Source organism: Pelodiscus sinensis, chromosome 19 (assembly GCF_049634645.1).
Source record: "Pelodiscus sinensis isolate JC-2024 chromosome 19, ASM4963464v1, whole genome shotgun sequence".
Classification (NCBI taxonomy): domain Eukaryota; kingdom Metazoa; phylum Chordata; order Testudines; family Trionychidae; genus Pelodiscus; species Pelodiscus sinensis.
This window is the reverse complement of record NC_134729.1, coordinates 19,216,479-19,232,738: the sequence shown is the minus strand read 5'-3', so window position 1 is coordinate 19,232,738 and position 16,260 is coordinate 19,216,479. Positions and strand designations below refer to the sequence as shown.

The following is a 16,260-nucleotide window of genomic DNA, read 5'->3' as shown; positions in this document are numbered from 1 at the left end:
AAAAACTTGAAATCGTACCCTCTGCCGGCCCTGGCATCACTGAATCAAAAAGGTACGTCTACACTGCAACACTATTTCGGGATACCGGGGTATCCTGAAATAGCTATCCTGCGTCTTCACAGCAAGCTTGTTATTTTGAAATATCACAAACTTGCTAATCTGACATCTCTGTAAACCTCTTTCCATGAAGAGTAAGGGATGTTTCAGAATAGCAGGTTATTTTGAAATAAGATGCGCAATTTGAGCTATGCAAATCTTATTTTGAGCGACGGTGCAGTGTGGATGCACCCAAAGGTATTGTTTTAAACCAATCTCATGATTTGGGGTTGCCTGACAGGAGCCCTGTAAGCCTGACCACAAAAAAGCAGATAGTTGTACTCAGAAAGGAGGAAAGCAATTGTACAAACTCCTGAAGCAAACGGGGATCTCTGTTTCCCAACTTTCTGGTTCCTCCTCTCTTTCTAGCTTGGCCAGAGGCAGATTCCTCAACAGTCTAGCCAAAGTACACCTCCCTCATGTCAGAGTTTGCAGCCTAGTGGATTTACCGGAAAGCACCTCCCAGAATGCAAACAAACAAGAGCTGCATGAGCTACCAGCTGCCTGCAGCAGATGCAATGCCTAGTGGGTAGAACATTGGACTAGAGCACAGGAGACATGAGGTCTGCCTTTGGATATATCACAAACACATCCTGAAACACTGGTCGCCTATGGAAAGTGCTTTGCGATCTGCAGACACACAGTGCTCTGTAAGAAGCGTTATTTATTGGGATGCTGCCCTCTGAGTCGAGTGTAATTTGCTTCAGCGTCTATACTGCAGCTCCTGCTTCTTTTGTGGCCTTTTAACATGCTTACAAAAAACGCGTAAAAAAATCCAGGTAATGCCCAATGAGCTGGCAAAGAAGCCGAATCATTTGAGTCCTGCATGGATACAAAATGTGTATCTGAATTGGATCTGTGATCTGCAATCCACAAACATGGTCTGTGGATTAGCCACCGATTTGAAATAATGCCCAGAATGACATTGATTCCCTCCATGTTCCTTAGTCCATGTGCCCCTTTAGGGTTACAAAGTGAGCCTGTTGACAAGCCCTAGCCAAGGACCCCCCTATGGCGGGGTAGACAAGACAGCCTCTGTGGGCTGGATTCAGCCCCCCCAAGCCTCCTGACCCCGCCCCTTCTGCTGAGGTCCTGCCCCTTCCAGGGTGGCTTGCAACCACTTCAGAAATGTGTGAGTTACCAGTGCTCGGGTCTCATGGTGTGGGGAAGGATCCCTGTCCCTATCTCAATGGGGCGCTCCGATACTGGGCTCCACTGCTGCCCACCTCTGTGAGATTTCCCTTCTCTAGCTTGCTGGGTTGGCTGCAAAATTCCATCTGCACCCACATGTCTCCAGTTGGTGACAGTGAGTATGTGGGGGTAGCAGGCAGGGGGCCCTCCGAGCAACAGGACAAGCTCTGCTGAATCAGCCTAGGTCCCTGAGGAAGTCATAGGAACTGCTGTCCTGAATGGCCCTTCCTGCCCAAGCTTGGACTTCAGATGTTAATAAATGACTCTGTGATCCTAGGCAATAAAGTACACACCAGGGCTGGCCTTCAAGGTCCAGAGACCATCACTGCCTCCTCTGCTCAGATTACTGGAATATTCCACAAACACAGCATGTAACCATATTTACAGGAACTGTATCTCTCAGGTACGGGAGCTGGAATATCAGTCCCAATAATCCTGGCTGGAAACCTCTTGCAGATGCAGTTGGAAGCCGTGTTCCTGTTCACTGTTCTTAATTGGAGCTCCACCCCAGGGGTGGCTGCATTTTGGGAGCATGGGAAGTGTTTCCCCTGCAGTTTGTGAGAAGTGCTCGGGGAGCCTTGGAAGTGAAAATCCCTACATAAGTCTGTGACGCTGGTTCTGTACAATGTCCCAAAGGAAACCCTGAATTCCAGCCATTATGCAGTACTGTAATTTGCTGATTCAGAACTAACTACCAGTTTGCACAGCCAGCTTTGAAAGTATTTCCTTTCCACATTAAGCCCTTTGTTGTCAGCCCTGACTCTCTCTCCCACACTCACCACTTATCTTAGTTTTTCAGGGCTGGAAAACTAAATTAAACTGCATCTCCCAATGCTCTAGAGCACGGGGGATCAGAGCATGCATTGGAATTGTTTGGCCAACACCCAGGGCACTTTCTGTTTTGTTTTTTGGCCTGGGCAGCGAAACTAGCAGCCTGTTACACTGAGTCTTTCCTCTGGCCTTTCTACATGCTTGGCAAGGACATGAGGCTGGGATTATTATCACTCTTTCACTAATAAACATGCGTCAATGTTATAAACACCTTTTATCCAGAGATCTCTAAGCACTTTACAAAAGTAAGTCAGTGCTATTATCCTCATGGGGAAACTGAGGCATGGAACTGGAAAACTGATTTGCCCAGTGGAACCCAAGAGGCCTAACTCCTAGCCCAATGCTAGCCATAGGACCATGCTTGTACCCTCAGACAGACAGACTACTAAAATGGAAAGCCATTTACCCAGTGAGTCTGGAGCTAAATCCTATTTAGTTCTAGATTGTTGCTTTTAGTATTATTTATGTTCAGGCCTGGCAGAATTTGAATTTTATTTTTTATAATTTTGATGGCTGATACAGATTTTTATTTTTAAGCTTTTTTCCAATCATAATTTTCACCTTTGTGGGAAATTATGGGGGGGGGGGGAGTCAGACAATAGAAGGGAGGTCAGACAATTATTTAATGACAATAGACACTGAGATACAAAAGTATAAAGCTTTATAACTGTTGAAACACAAAGGGCACGTCTGGACTGGCAAGATTTTGCACAAAAGCAGCTGCTTTTGCACAAAATCTTGCCAGCTGTCTAAACTGGCCGCGAGAATTTGCGCAAGAACACTGACAATCTAATGTAAGAGTGTCAGTGTTCTTGCGCAAGAACTCTGACGCTCCAGCTCAGGAAAAAGCCCTCTTGCGCAAAAGGGCCAGTGTAGACAGGGACAGGAATTTTTTGCGTAAGAAAGCCTTGATGGCGAAAATGGCCCCTGGAGCTTTCTTGCGCAAAACCGCATCTATACTGGGCACAGATGCTTTTGCGCAAAAGCAAATATTTTGCGCAAAGGCACTTGCCAATCTAGATGCTCTTTTGCAGAAATACTTTTAACGGAAAAACTTTTCCGTTAAAAGTATTTCCGCAAAATCATGCCAGTCTATACGCAGGCAAACTGTCAACATCACATATCAAAATATACAAGTGACTATCCTGAAGTCAAACTCAAATCAGCATTTTTCTTACTTTGCCTATCTGTAAATTTCTATTTTCCTCAATGGAAATACTTTTGATTGGTTTGTAGGTGTGCAGTGAAATTGACAATTTCTGACAAAAATCTAAACTAGCCTACTTATGTTGTGTGGCAGTGGTTGAAATCAGGATCCTGTTGTGCTACACACTATGCTGCTGACACAGGGAGAAATAGTTCCTATCTCACAGATCTTGTCTGTTTCTACCTGGACACAAAGTCTCTCTCCCCAAAATACAGTATTTAATCCTATCCTGGCTGAATTGTATCTGCCTCTGACACTTTTTTTTTTTTACAATGTGGCAGCACTTATACATCTTGTCACTCTGGTAAAGTCTCATGGCCCCTCCCGGTGCTGTTTTGAAGATCTTATTGTGTTAAAAAGACATGGCTAATCCCAAAAAGAATTTGCAATTGCACAAGTCAGCAGCTGATTAGGATTGATTTTCACCTGAGTTCCAGCAGTCTGATATGAGGGAATGACACTGAATGGTGAGTCATGGTGGCCATAAATGAGACAAGATCACGCTGTCCTAAATTCTGCTTCAGCTGAATTTCCTTTGGGGATGGCAGAAAACAAAACATATCAACTGACAGACACTCACATGACAAATATCTATTGAATTAAAGTTACCAGATCCTATCACCCTAGGGCAGAGACTGTTTTTTTAAATTATGTATCGGAACAGCATGAGGCCAGGACTAGGGACTCTAGGCACCATTGCAAACCAGCTAACTAACACTTCCTAATACTTGAATGCCCCTCTCCTGGAATTAAGCCTGGAGTTATGCCTTTTTGTTTTTGTGTGAGTTATGAAGGATTCGTGTGATATCTGCAGTATACCTCACACTGCAGTGAAGCACGGAACAGTTAGTGGAATAGGGTGAGCAGAGTACAGCTCAGGGCATGGGGTGCAGCAGAGGGTGGGCTCCAGGGGCAGGGGTAGTGAGCAGGTCACAGGGCGTGGGCACCGTGCTCCATGGGATGGGGCGTGGTTGCCCCATGAGCAGGATGCAGAGCCATGCCTGCAAGGAATAAAGATCCTGTGAGGAGCATGCAGTAACTTAGTCATCCAGTAGCGGATGGCAGTGCCTGGAGCACTGAGCACTGCAATGTCCATTGCAGTGAGAGGTAGGAAAGCCCAGCACAAGGTGCAGTGAGATGGGCGGTGAGGGCTGGGCGAGGACGGGCAGTGCCTGGTGCAGTGTGGAATGGGGGCCTGGCAGTACCCAGTGTGGGGGTGAGGGGCGGGCAGTACCAGTGCAGGGTGCAGTGGGGGCAGGGGAGAGGGGTAGTAGAGGGTGCAATGGGAAGATGGGGGCAGTGTCTGGTGCAGCAAGGGGCAAGCAATGCACGGTGCAGGGAGGCAGCGGGGGGGGGCGGCGTGTGGGGGGGCAGTCCCAAAACGGGGGCGGGCAGCGGGGAGAGGGGGACAATGCCCAACACAGTGGGGGTGGGGCAGACAGTGCCTGGAGCAGGGGGGGGCAGGCAATGCCCAGAGCGGGGGGTGGGCAGTACCCAGTGCAGTGGGGGTGGGGCAGGCAGTGCCCGGAGTGGGGGGGGCAGTGCCCAGTGCAGTGGGGGTGGGGCAGGCAGTGCCCAGAGCGGGGGGTGGGCAGTGCCCAGTGCAGTGGGGGTGGGGCAGGCAGTGCCCAGAGCGGGGGGTGGGCAGTGCCCAGTGCAGTGGGGGTGGGGCAGTGCCCAGTGCAGTGGGGGTGGGGCAGTGTCCAGTGCAGTGGGGGTGGGGCAGGCAGTGCCCAGAGCGGGGGGGGGGCAGTGCCCAGTGCAGTGGGGGTGGGGCAGTGCCCAGTGCAGTGGGGGTGGGGCAGTGTCCAGTGCAGTGGGGGTGGGGCAGGCAGTGCCCAGAGCGGGGGGTGGGCAGTGCCCAGTGCAGTGGGGGTGGGGCAGTGCCCAGTGCAGTGGGGGTGGGGCAGTGTCCAGTGCAGTGGGGGTGGGGCAGGCAGTGCCCAGAGCGGGGGGGGGGCAGTGCCCAGTGCAGTGGGGGTGGGGCAGTGCCCAGTGCAGTGGGGGTGGGGCAGTGTCCAGTGCAGTGGGGGTGGGGCAGGCAGTGCCCGGAGTGGGGGGGGCAGTGTCCAGTGCAGTGGGGGTGGGGCAGGCAGTGCCCGGAGTGGGGGGGGGTGCCCAGTGCAGTGGGGGTGGGGCAGCGAGGGGGGACACTGCCCGCACAGGGAGACGACCGCAGCTTGGCCCCGCCCCTCTGTCCCAGCGCCCCGCCCAGCCATCCGTTTCCCCCTCGTTGATTGGCTGAGGCGGCTGTCCGTCGTTGCGGCTCGGTCCACTCACCGGGCAGTAGGCCGCCCCGCCCCTCGGGCCCGGCGCTGATTGGCGGGCTGGGCCTGGCAGCGCCTACGGCGGCGCGGGGGACCCAAGAGGCCGCGGCAGCAGCGGGACGGCGGCGCGGGGTCGAGGCGGTGAGTGCGGCCCCCTGCCGGGGGAGGGGCGCGCGCCCGAGCCCGCCTGCCCCGCCCCCCGAACGGGGGGGGGGCTCCCTGCTGCCCCGAGCGGGGGGGTCCCTCCACCTGCCCTCCCCGAGCTCCAAGCGGGGGGGTCCCCGGCTGCTCCCCTCCCCCGATACTGCAGCGGGGAGTTCCCGATACCCTCCCTTGCTGGAGGGGAGAGTCCCCGGGCCCCAGGTCAGCGGAGCCCCTCCGGAGAAAGGGGGTGACGGTCTGGGCCCCCCCGTGTGGGCTCAGAGTCCCGGACCGCTTTAGGGGGGCACGGGCAGTTCGTCGTGGGGCATCCTCCTCGCCCCCCCCCGGGCTGCACAGCCCCCGCCCTGCTGTCAGCCCAGCCCCCCCGCAGCTTATCTGGGGCCTGGAGGCTGCTAAGGGCGGAGAGGGGGAGCTGCACCGTGGGAAGCCCCTTCTGGGGCTCTGCGCTCACCGGGTGCCCCCATTTCCCTGGACTAGCCCTTCCTTTGACTGCCCCTTGGGGGTGCCCTGGGGACGGGGCGCAAAGCATGAACCGTTTACCGGGGAAGCATCATCCTGACCAGGCGATGCTTATTGGGAAACGGGTTAACCCGCCGTCCGGCTAGGCTTGTTTAACCGGTTCACTTTTTAAACCTAATTGGACGTCCCTTTCGGGGACAGAGCTGGCTTGTGGGTTCGAGGGATCTGGTTGCTGCCTCTCTGAGCCTGGGGCGTGTCCTTCTGGTGCTGGTAAAGCGTCTTCGTTCCCATTTGGGGGACACTTTGCCGTGCTTCCGCCCCTCCCCCCTTACCTCTCTTTTTATCTTCGAGGCAATGATCAGGTGATAAGGTGACTTTTTTTTTCAATTTCCTGCCAAATTTGGCAGTAGAAGGGTACAGCTGAGGTATTGTGCACAAACGACGCGTTCTAGCGGCATTGAATGCCACTTTTTAACAAGTGAAAACCAAATCTGAAAATATAATCAGCAGATCTATTCAGCGCTCAGGGTCAGGTTGCTCCATTAAGTTTTTGTAATTAATTGTTTTAAATGAACCATGTGTACCATTATTTTTATGCACAAGTGATTACAAAACTTTTTCTGCGTTTCTTTTTTCTTCATGCGTGTATTTTGAGTTTTCTATTTCATCCACTATATGTAGCTCACAGACATTTACCTCCCCTTCCCCCCACATCACCCTTCTGTTCTGAAATTTGATTTGTCTTTTTCATATGTGTTCTTTTTTTTTTTTAATTGTATTCTTTGATATATATGGTTGTGACTGTTTTCTTGATCTGAGGAAGTGGGTTTGGCCCACGAAAGCTCATCATCTAATAAACCATCTTGTTAGTCTTTACAGTGCTGCATAGTCCTGTATTTTGCTTCAGCTACACCAGACTAACACGGCTACATTTCTATCAATGTTTTAGAGAGTTTGTCTGTGTTTGATCACGAACACATACTAAATAGTCAGAGCTAGGGCCACCAACTGTGGTCCGCTAGGGCTGTCCTGGCTTTGGTGATTCTGTCTCTTTTCTGTATGGTTTGATGAGAAGCAATCCCATTCCTGGCACAGCCCAACCCATACCTTGCTTTAAGTTATGATAGGAGGAAGCTGCCTACCGAATTTGGTGCTCCTCCCTTTCACTGTTGAGGAGTTCTTGAACAGACAGACACTCTCTAAAATATATAGTAGATTAGATACAGACAGTGGAGCTGACCGCCTCCGCAGGTCCTCGGGCAGGGTGTGTGTGGGATCCATGCTCCCGGAATGGGTAGGGCCAAGGGTGGAAGGAGTGGGACCGAGGACAGGTGACCCTCCTTGCTGTTCAAGTGGGGAGTTCTCCCCTAGTGCTTGTTTTGTCTTGAGAGCACAGCACGGTGTTCCATCAATGATTTTAAAAGTTCGAGGTTCTGGCCTCTGCTGCTGCCCTTTAACTCACCAGACCCCAGGACAGCTGCCCCCTTAAATACTCCCTCCTCTCCCCCCTCCCACCCCGCCTGTAGCCAGGCCTGTGGATTGGAGGGAATCCACAGGCCTGGCTACAGAAATCTTCTGCATCAGGCTTCTGTTCTGTAAATCTGTTAATCTTTAGGCTCTGTTGAAGCCAAATATTCCTGCAGACGTGTTTCCCCGGAACACTAAGCGATTGCATTTTTTTAAGCTGAAGTATATGTGAGAAGAATATGGGGTTTGATATTGTTGCTGAGGGATAGATACAAGAGAGCCAGAAAGTAACACACGCAGTGCTCACTGCACTGCCAACGAGGAGTCCTGTGGCTCCCTAGAGACTAAGGGCTTGGCTATGCGACAGTGAAGATCAGTCATCCGGAGGTCGATCTTCTAGCGCAGTGGTCCCCAACCTTTTGGGGCTGCCGGGCGCCTGGGGGCGGGGCCGCTCACTTTTGCGCGTACGGGGGCGGGGCCACTCACAGGCCACGTGACTGGGGGCGGGGCCAAGCATGCGCCACACGCCCGAGGCCGGCAGCGGCATGTGCAGCGATCCCGGGCAGGGACTGCCCAGGTTCCGCAGGGCCGGGGACGGCAAGGGCACGCGCGGCGCACGTGGGAGTGGGGCCAGGGCCACGGCCAGGGCCGGCAAGGGCACGCGCAGCGCACCCGGGGCCGGCCATGCACCCGGGGCTGGCACCTGCTGCATGCCCGGGGGCGGGGCCAGCCCGGGTTGCTCCGCGGGCGCATGTAAAGGGCCCGGCGGGCGTCATGGCGCCCGCGGGCACTGGGTTGGGGACCACGGTTCTAGCGTTTGATTGAGCATGTCTGGACCGTGTTGGGGACCACTGAGCTAGGTGTTTTGCGTAGCTACATGACGTACTTTAATTTGATCTGCCTGGTCTAGGGCAGACCAGGTCTGATAAACTTATTTGGGCCTAAGCTTTCGTGGGTAAAAACCCACTTCCTCAGAGGCATGTCCATGTCCCGTCCAGGCCCATGCATCTGACAAAGTAGTTTTTACCCACGAAAGCTGAAGCCCAAATACATCTGTTGGTCTTTAAAGCAGGGGTGGAGAACTTGAGGCTCGGAGACAGGATCCGGCCCCCCAAGGCTCAGGGCCCCAACCCAGCATTGGGGAGCCTGCACTGGTGCACTAGCCCCCTGTGCTGCCCCTCTGCGGGCCTGGAGCACACACAGTCTACTAGGCTGGGCCCCCCTGGCCCCAAAAAGGTTCCCCACCCCTGCTGTAAAGTGCCACAAGACTCCATGTTTTTGCAGATACAGACTAACACAGCTGCCCTCTGAGATTTGTCCATAGGGATGTAATAGTGTCGTTGATTATCCGATAAGCAAAAGCTTGTTAGTTAACGCTGTAGACTACATGCATTCCCCCCACCAATACATTTTTTCGCAGGCTGGCCAGCAGTCCCGCTCAGTCCTGGCTTGTGTCGTATACAGGACCTACCCTTGCTGCAGCTCTGCATTTAAAGTGAATTAGGAGCCAGGTGGGCAGGCAGCCCGGCTCAGTTCTGGCTTGCACTGGGTGTGGGAGCTCAGGCTGCGTCTATACTGCAGGCTTATTGAGCAAGAAGCTTTTTGCGGACGAGATCTTCTGCAAAAACTTCTTGCGTGAGAGCGCATCCACACTACAAAAGCGCATTGCAAAAGAGATGCGGTTTTGTGCAAGAGAGCGTCCAGACTGCATGATGCTGTCTTGCAAGAAAGCTCTGATTGCTAGTCACAGAATAGCCACCGGAGCACCTGTGCTTTTTTCGATTGGCTCTTTTTGCGCAAAACCCCCCTGTTGCCCATCCACACACACCTTTTTGCTCAAGAACTCTTGTGCAAAAAGGAGTTATTCTGTGTACAAAGAGGAATACCTACACCGCAAAAACCTCTGTTCTTTTGATTTACTGTAAATTTACTTGCACAAAAATGCAAAAACATTAGTTTTTGTGCAAAAAACCTGTATTGTAGGCATAGCCTCAGACCCCCATACTAGACAGGGGCTGCAGAGCCTTGAGAGTAGGGCCAGAGCACACTGGCTGCCAGCCTGCCCCCCGGGAACTGTAGAATAGTCGAGTAACCAATAAAAATTCATGAGGTTATTCGATAGTTAATTAACCAATATTTAACATCCCTACTTCCCAGTGCACTGAGTCTTTTTTCCCTTATCCCATTCCAAATTGGGCAGCGTGTTCTTGAGCAAAGGCTCTTTCCCTGGCTCTGCCTGCAAACAGGGCAGTGGGAAAACAGGCTTAAACTAGTCTTAAAGGTGGAACCCAAAAATAATAAAAAACAGAAAAAGATCATGTCAGTTAATCAGTGCTATTTTACAGTCCTGCGCTTCGGCATATGACAGGTACGACACTAACCGTGTAGTAATTGCTGCCATTATATTGCTGGATGTCATAGAGGATTGCTGTCTTGGGTGGTGCTGAGGGTTTAAAGATGTAACGAAACTGCATTCATTAACTTCACTGCCAACAGGAATATGCTAGTCAGCTCCCACAGACATGTGGGCTGAAGTTCATGGTCACTCAAGGCTGCATTCTTACACTTTGCAGTCTCTTAATTTGCAAGGCTTTTTCTGGAGGCTGTTTGCCGGGGGGGGGGGGTTGGTAAATTTGGAAAGTTTTTGAAACATGCCGCTCCCCCCACCCCCTGAAGTGTGAGGGGAACAAGAGGTCTATGTAGTCAGTGCATGTTACAATATAACTGGGACTTTGTGTACGCTTAAAAGTTTAAAGCGCAGCCGCCTTTGGTAGGGATGTAAAATGTGTAACTGTTGAAATGGTTAACTGAGAAATATCAGCTTAGAATACAAGAATGGCCAGACTGGGTCAGACCAAAGGTCCATTTAGCCCAGTGTCCTGACAGAGGCCAATGTGAGATGCCCCAGAGGGAGTGAACAGACCAGGGAATTAAGGATGTTAAGTATCCGGTAATTGCATAGTCAATGCATTTTGCATCCACTATTCGATTAGTTGATAGGGCGCCTCTGAAACCCCCCTCCTCACGTTCTTCTGATTTTGGCCTTATTGTCTTGCAGTCTCTCAATAATCAGTCCGTCCTAAGTGGTCCCCTTTTTTTCAGCAGGGAACTGTGTGCATAGAATGGTGGGTCCCTTGGGGCAGAGAGAACCATCGGAAGCAATGTTCCCTCTAACCTTTTCCATCCATGTGCGGAATAAAATTGTATGTGCACCAAGGCATGTGTGATGTGCACCACCAGTAAAAAACAATTGCTGTGGAAGCCCTGCTAATCAGTTGGGCAGCATTTGAATCTCTCCTGAGCGGTTGCACAAATGCACAGCTTACAGGGAACACTGATATGAGGTCTTGCATGGGTGGTGGGTGAAGATAGGGCTGGAGGAAGCAAGCCCCTAGCCCCACCCCTTCTGCCCAGGCTTACCCTCCCCCCTTCCCCAACAGGAGCCAAGCTGCCCCTCCTCCATAGCACCATGGGGAAGTGGAGCGGCATGCTGCTCCAGCCTCTCTGACCCTGAAGCACCAGGGAGGGAGGAGGGTGTGTAGCTCCAGGCTCCCCGAGTGGCATGTGGCCCCAGCTTCCCTGGCCCAGAACACAGGGAAAGGTGGGCGCTTGGGGGGCAGCAACGCTCTGCCCCCTCTGTACGTCCACAGGAGGTGTTCTGGGGGGCAGAGTGTGGGCGGGGCCAGGCTGGATCTTTGGGAAGGCAATGTCTCCCCCTTGCCTAGCATATCCACCCACCACCCAGCCTGCTTTGCAGCCTCTGTTGCTGCATCTTTATACTGTATTGCTGCAACTGTTTGCGATGACTGGGTGGGGTTTGCTCATGTAGGCAGGGCCGCCTGGAGGCAAGTGTTTCATACATGTACCGTGTATGTGGACCTAACGGGGTTATGGCTAATACGGAGCCAGCTGGCCAGTGCTGATTTGAAAAGCGTATTGCTACCTCTCAAAGCCGATAACTCTGGGCTTAGTACATACCAGGCCAAAGAAATTTAGGCTTGATCAGTAACATTTTAAAGTGTGGCCACAGCATGAATGCTGGAAGAAAGCTCTCCAAGTGTGAAAGGTGATAGAAATGTAGCCGTGTTAGTCTGGTGTAGCTGAAACAAAATACAGGACTATGTAGCACTTTAAAGACCATCTTGTTAGTCTTTAAAGTGCTACATAGTCCTGTATTTTGTTTCAAGTGTGAAAGGAGTAGCTAACAGTTCGGAGAGCCCGGCTCCCAGTGCTGTAACCTGGTTCACACGAGTGCTTTGCAACGCTGTAACTTGCTGCATTCTGGGGATTGGAGGTGTGTGTGTGGGGGGGTGTTTTTCACACCCCATGAGCCAGAAAGTTACAGCACTAGAAAATGCTTGTGTAGACTTGGCCTTAGTGTTAGAAAAGGTCCAGTCACCTATTCCTTGGTAATTGTGCTGCTAAATATACCAAGCAAGCAAGCAGCTTTGATCTACAACTCTTACTCATGTAAAAACTGGCACTAATACCTTACTGCTGAGGCAGTGCTGTCCTTCGTCACATTTCTGTAAAAAATAATAATTGTTGCAGTTCTGCAGGGAACAGAAGGTATTCCCTTCCCCCCCACCACCACTTTATACAGTGGATGAGCAGAAAAACAGATGGTGCAACTTTGAGTAAGTTGTTTAACTCCAAAATCCAGGCTGATTCACTGGAGATATATCACTGGAGATATTTAAGAGCAGGTTAGACAGACACCTGTCAGGGATGATCCAAACCAGTGTTTCTCAATCAGTGGTATGAGTACCCTATGGGGTACTCAAGAGAAATCTGGGGGGGGGGGGGGGGGGTGTACGTCAACACAACTGAAATTTGGAGAAAACTGAATTTTTGTTTGTTTTACAGCGCTTTCTTATTTTTGTACTTTTTACACCCAAAAATTTCATTGCCCACCTGGCTATGATTAAGTTGTTTAAACAAATGTGTTGCAATGGTAGAAAATTTTTTGGCGTGTCTGAAAACTGTAGGTACTGGGGGTACTTATAATTTTTTTTTGAAAAAGGGGTACTTTATACAAAAAGGTTGAGAAACACTGATCTAGACAGTGCTTGGTCCTGCCGTGAGGGCCGGGGACTGGACTCGATGGCCTCTCGAGGTCCCTTCCAGTTCTATGATTTACTTTACACTTCTGGAGTTTTTTGCCCCAGACCTGCTTTTAATCTGCTGAACCTCGCTGACTTGCACAGTAGTCAAAATAGGATGCGCCATTACGTCAAATGTGGGGCCTACCAAGCCGGGTGTATCTTAACAGCATTGTACAAAGTGCTTTGGAGAGGCAGGGCAGATGCTTACGCTCACAGGTGGCAAGTGAATAAAGATCTGCAATATCATGCTTAAAGCAAACAGAAATCATTGGATCCTTCCAGCCAAAGTTCAGCCCACGAATGCAACGTGAAACCGCGTCACTATTGAGAAATAAGAAAAATGTTTTTGTGAAGGCGTATCTGCTACAGCTCTGGCTTGCTAAAGTAAGAGTGAGTTAATGTGTCATCGTCTTGAGCTTTGACACACTTCAGCAGGGTGGGTTTTAAGACAGAGGCAACTGTGATCAAAGCTGTAACACTGAAATAGCTCCTGATGAAGAATGCAAGTATTTCATCTAGCAGGGCTTGTATTTCTGTCAGTAACTGTATGGAAAGGGGGAACGCTTTGCTTGTCGCTGTCTTGGGATCTGCTTCTCAAGCAGGCTTACAACCACGGTGTCCTCTAGGCCCTCACGTTTAGACTCTCTGAAGCTTGCAGATTCTTTCTGCAGAGTATCTTTGGGGCGGCCTTTCCCCCAATAAAACGCTTGTTCAGCTGCTCAGCAGCTCAGATTACTGCTACTGTTCTGAATGCTGCCACGGGGGTATTCTCCCAGCTGGTTGCTGCTCCCTTGGCTCCCCTTCTCCATTGGTTCAAGCCACAAGCTGCTCGTCTTGCAGCTCCCTGTCCTCTCTGTCACAATCAAAATGTTGACTCTTGCCTCCAGTCAGCACCATCCCTCTGTTAAATGTTTAAAGTTGGCGCCCTGGTGATTTCTCCCATAGGCCACCCGGACACATTCTAAGCCACTTCTCTGGGAACTGGTCTAAACCTAGATCACCGGAGCCCTAGTCATGAACCAGATAACTGTCAAGTGTAGGCAGAGCTTTTGGGGGCTGACAGGCATGGTCTCACCCTAACAGCTATCAGCCATGCATCACTCTTGTCACATCTTGCTGGCTTCTGTTCTCCCGCTAAGCCGGGGTCAAGAACCTTTTCTGGGTCGGGGCCCCTGACCTACAAAAAAAAAAATCGGTCGGGGGTTGCCCACCAGAATTCAGGGGGGCCTGGGCTAGTAGATTTTGTGGGCTCCCCCCAGCTCTGGGATGGGACCAAAATTGAGGGGTTCAGTGTGTGGGAGAGGGCTGCTGGGGATGAGGGTTCTGAGCTGGAAGGGGGTGCAGGAGCAAAGTGAGGGTGGATGGTGTGGGCAGGAGGTAGGGTGCAGGAGCAAAGTGGGGGTGTGAGTTGGCAGGAGGGGTGCAGAAGCCATCTGGGAGTTGGAGAGTCTGGGCAATGCTGAGGGGGAGCCCCAAGCCTCGGGGGCTGGATCAAGTCAAGACGGGATGCACCCGGCCCCTGGGCCTTAGACTTTGCAGGGGGGGGGGGAACCTAAGCCATCAGCTCTCATCCCACCAAACCCTGTGCCTCTTTCCCTTCCTGTCTCTGGAACTACTTCCCCTGGGCCCAAGGTCCTCTCTCCAGGCTGGCTTTCTGCTTCCACTCTCCCCTCCTTCCCCCTCCTCTGCTCCCACCTAGCTTCATGCTTAATTCACAAACAGAGATTGGATGCTGACAAGAAACATGGGGAACAAATTGAAGACCTGACCCTCCCTTCCCCCCTCTCATTTAGCTCCTTCTAACACACACAAGGTCTCTTAGCTTTTGCCCCTCTTGTGTGGCAGGGGAGTCCTGCGGGGTACGAGGTTTGTTGACTTATGCAACGCCTGGGGCAGGCCTCAGAGGTTGTAAAGCTCCTTTGTTGTGTGGTAATGATGCAGGATCTAGTGAGTCAGTGACTCTGGCATTACATCAGCTGGCAGCTCTGTCCTCCCTGGAATCCGCCGCCTGTCACCTTTGATCAGTTTCCTCAACTTCATTCTTGTCTCTACATTTTGGAACATCCGGCGTCTTCTGCAGTGGAGAATTCCCTGCACTAGGGGGGCAGCCAGGGTCCTTGTAAGTCAGGATTGAGGTGGAATGGCTGGAAAATCAACTACAGGTTGGATCTCCCTGGTCTGGCACTGCTGGGGTCTGATGGGTCCCGAACCAGGAATTTTGCCGGACCAGAGGTCAGGGCTCTCCCAGGGCTGCTGGCCTCCCAGCTGGCTTCCCTCCCTGCTCTGGCCCACAGCAGCTGCCAGCTGGGTTGTCTTTCTGGCCCCCTGATGGCTACCGGGCTCCGCTGCTGGGCTGGCTGGGTTGACCTCCTGTCCCCCACCGGCTGCTGGGCTGCCTACTCCCAGAGGCTGAGCTCTGCTTCCAGCCACTTGCTGGACTCCCACCTGACAACTGCTGGGGCTCTCTGATCCGACAGCATCGGATGTTGTCAGACCAGAGAGTCCAGGATAAGAGAGGGTCAGCCTGCATTTGCCTGGCCCTAGTGGTGGTTCTATAGTCTATAGAGACTCCCTCACCTTGATGGTCTGTGTGACGGCGCGTTGGGGTTCCCCCGTCTCCTGCACCCCGAAATGGCACAAACAGACTGCACCAGCCGGTGGAATAGAGGAAGTTTATTGCCTCTCCAGGATACAGCACAGCACAGATGGAATCTGGTCACAGAGCTGGGCTAGGATGCCTCGGGCCCCCTTGAGTTGGGGGGAGACTGGGCCCCTAAACTCCAGCCCCTCTCCCTAGGCTGTCCCTTCCATGCTCACAGACAGCAACTAACTAACTCTCTTCCCGCCCTGTCCCCCAGCCAGGGCAGCATTCCACCTTCCTTTGTTCCTCTCCATGGGGGGTGTCTGGCCACTGGTTTGCATAGTGACTCGTCCTGTTTTACTGGGTCGTGGTACCCACGGCAGCTAGTGGGGGTTCCCCCAGAGCCAGCAGCATAGAAACCAGCCAGGTACCCCCACTATGTCACAGTCTGTCTCCAGATTTCCTGCATCAATTAATCCGCTCCCACCCTCCTGTTCAACAGATTGCTGTTTGGGTTGCAGCTAAGAACTAGTCCCCAGTCTTTGGCTATAGACGATATTGTGGAAGAACTCCCAACTTTAGCGAATCCGTTGTGATCTCCAATGGTCAGTGACTTTTCTCTCAGTTCAATCTCAAACCCCGGGCGGAATTTTTTCTTATCTCCTTTCTCATAACACTATTCCAGCCAGCACAATAACTTATCTCTGGCTGCAGGGAAAAACAAACAGCCTATGCCTGTACTTTGGAAATGGGAAAATATGTTGAAGATGTGTTTCTCGGAACAAAGCAATACGTTCATCACTGAAGAGTGCATTCATTCTGTGCCGAAAAAAACATCGGTGCAAACTGATCAAAGGACGAAATCCCATGAACTTTTCAGGACTTGTGTGTCAG

At 51.9% G+C, this 16,260-nt stretch overlaps 1 protein-coding gene across 2 annotated transcripts in view; it reads left to right on the top strand.

Moving 5' to 3' along the window:
• The first annotated feature begins 5,633 nt into the window (after window positions 1-5,633).
• The window catches only part of SLC25A42 (solute carrier family 25 member 42), a 35,517-nt gene continuing 24,890 nt past the window's right edge, over window positions 5,634-16,260 (top strand). Inside the window, exons 1-2 of one of the 2 annotated variants that reach the window (XM_075902844.1) lie at window positions 5,684-5,733; window positions 15,869-15,971. The gene's annotated coding sequence lies outside the window, so the exon portion shown is untranslated. Of the gene's footprint in view, window positions 5,734-15,868; window positions 15,972-16,260 lie in introns of both variants that reach the window. The other variant, XM_075902843.1, reaches the window with a different exon arrangement.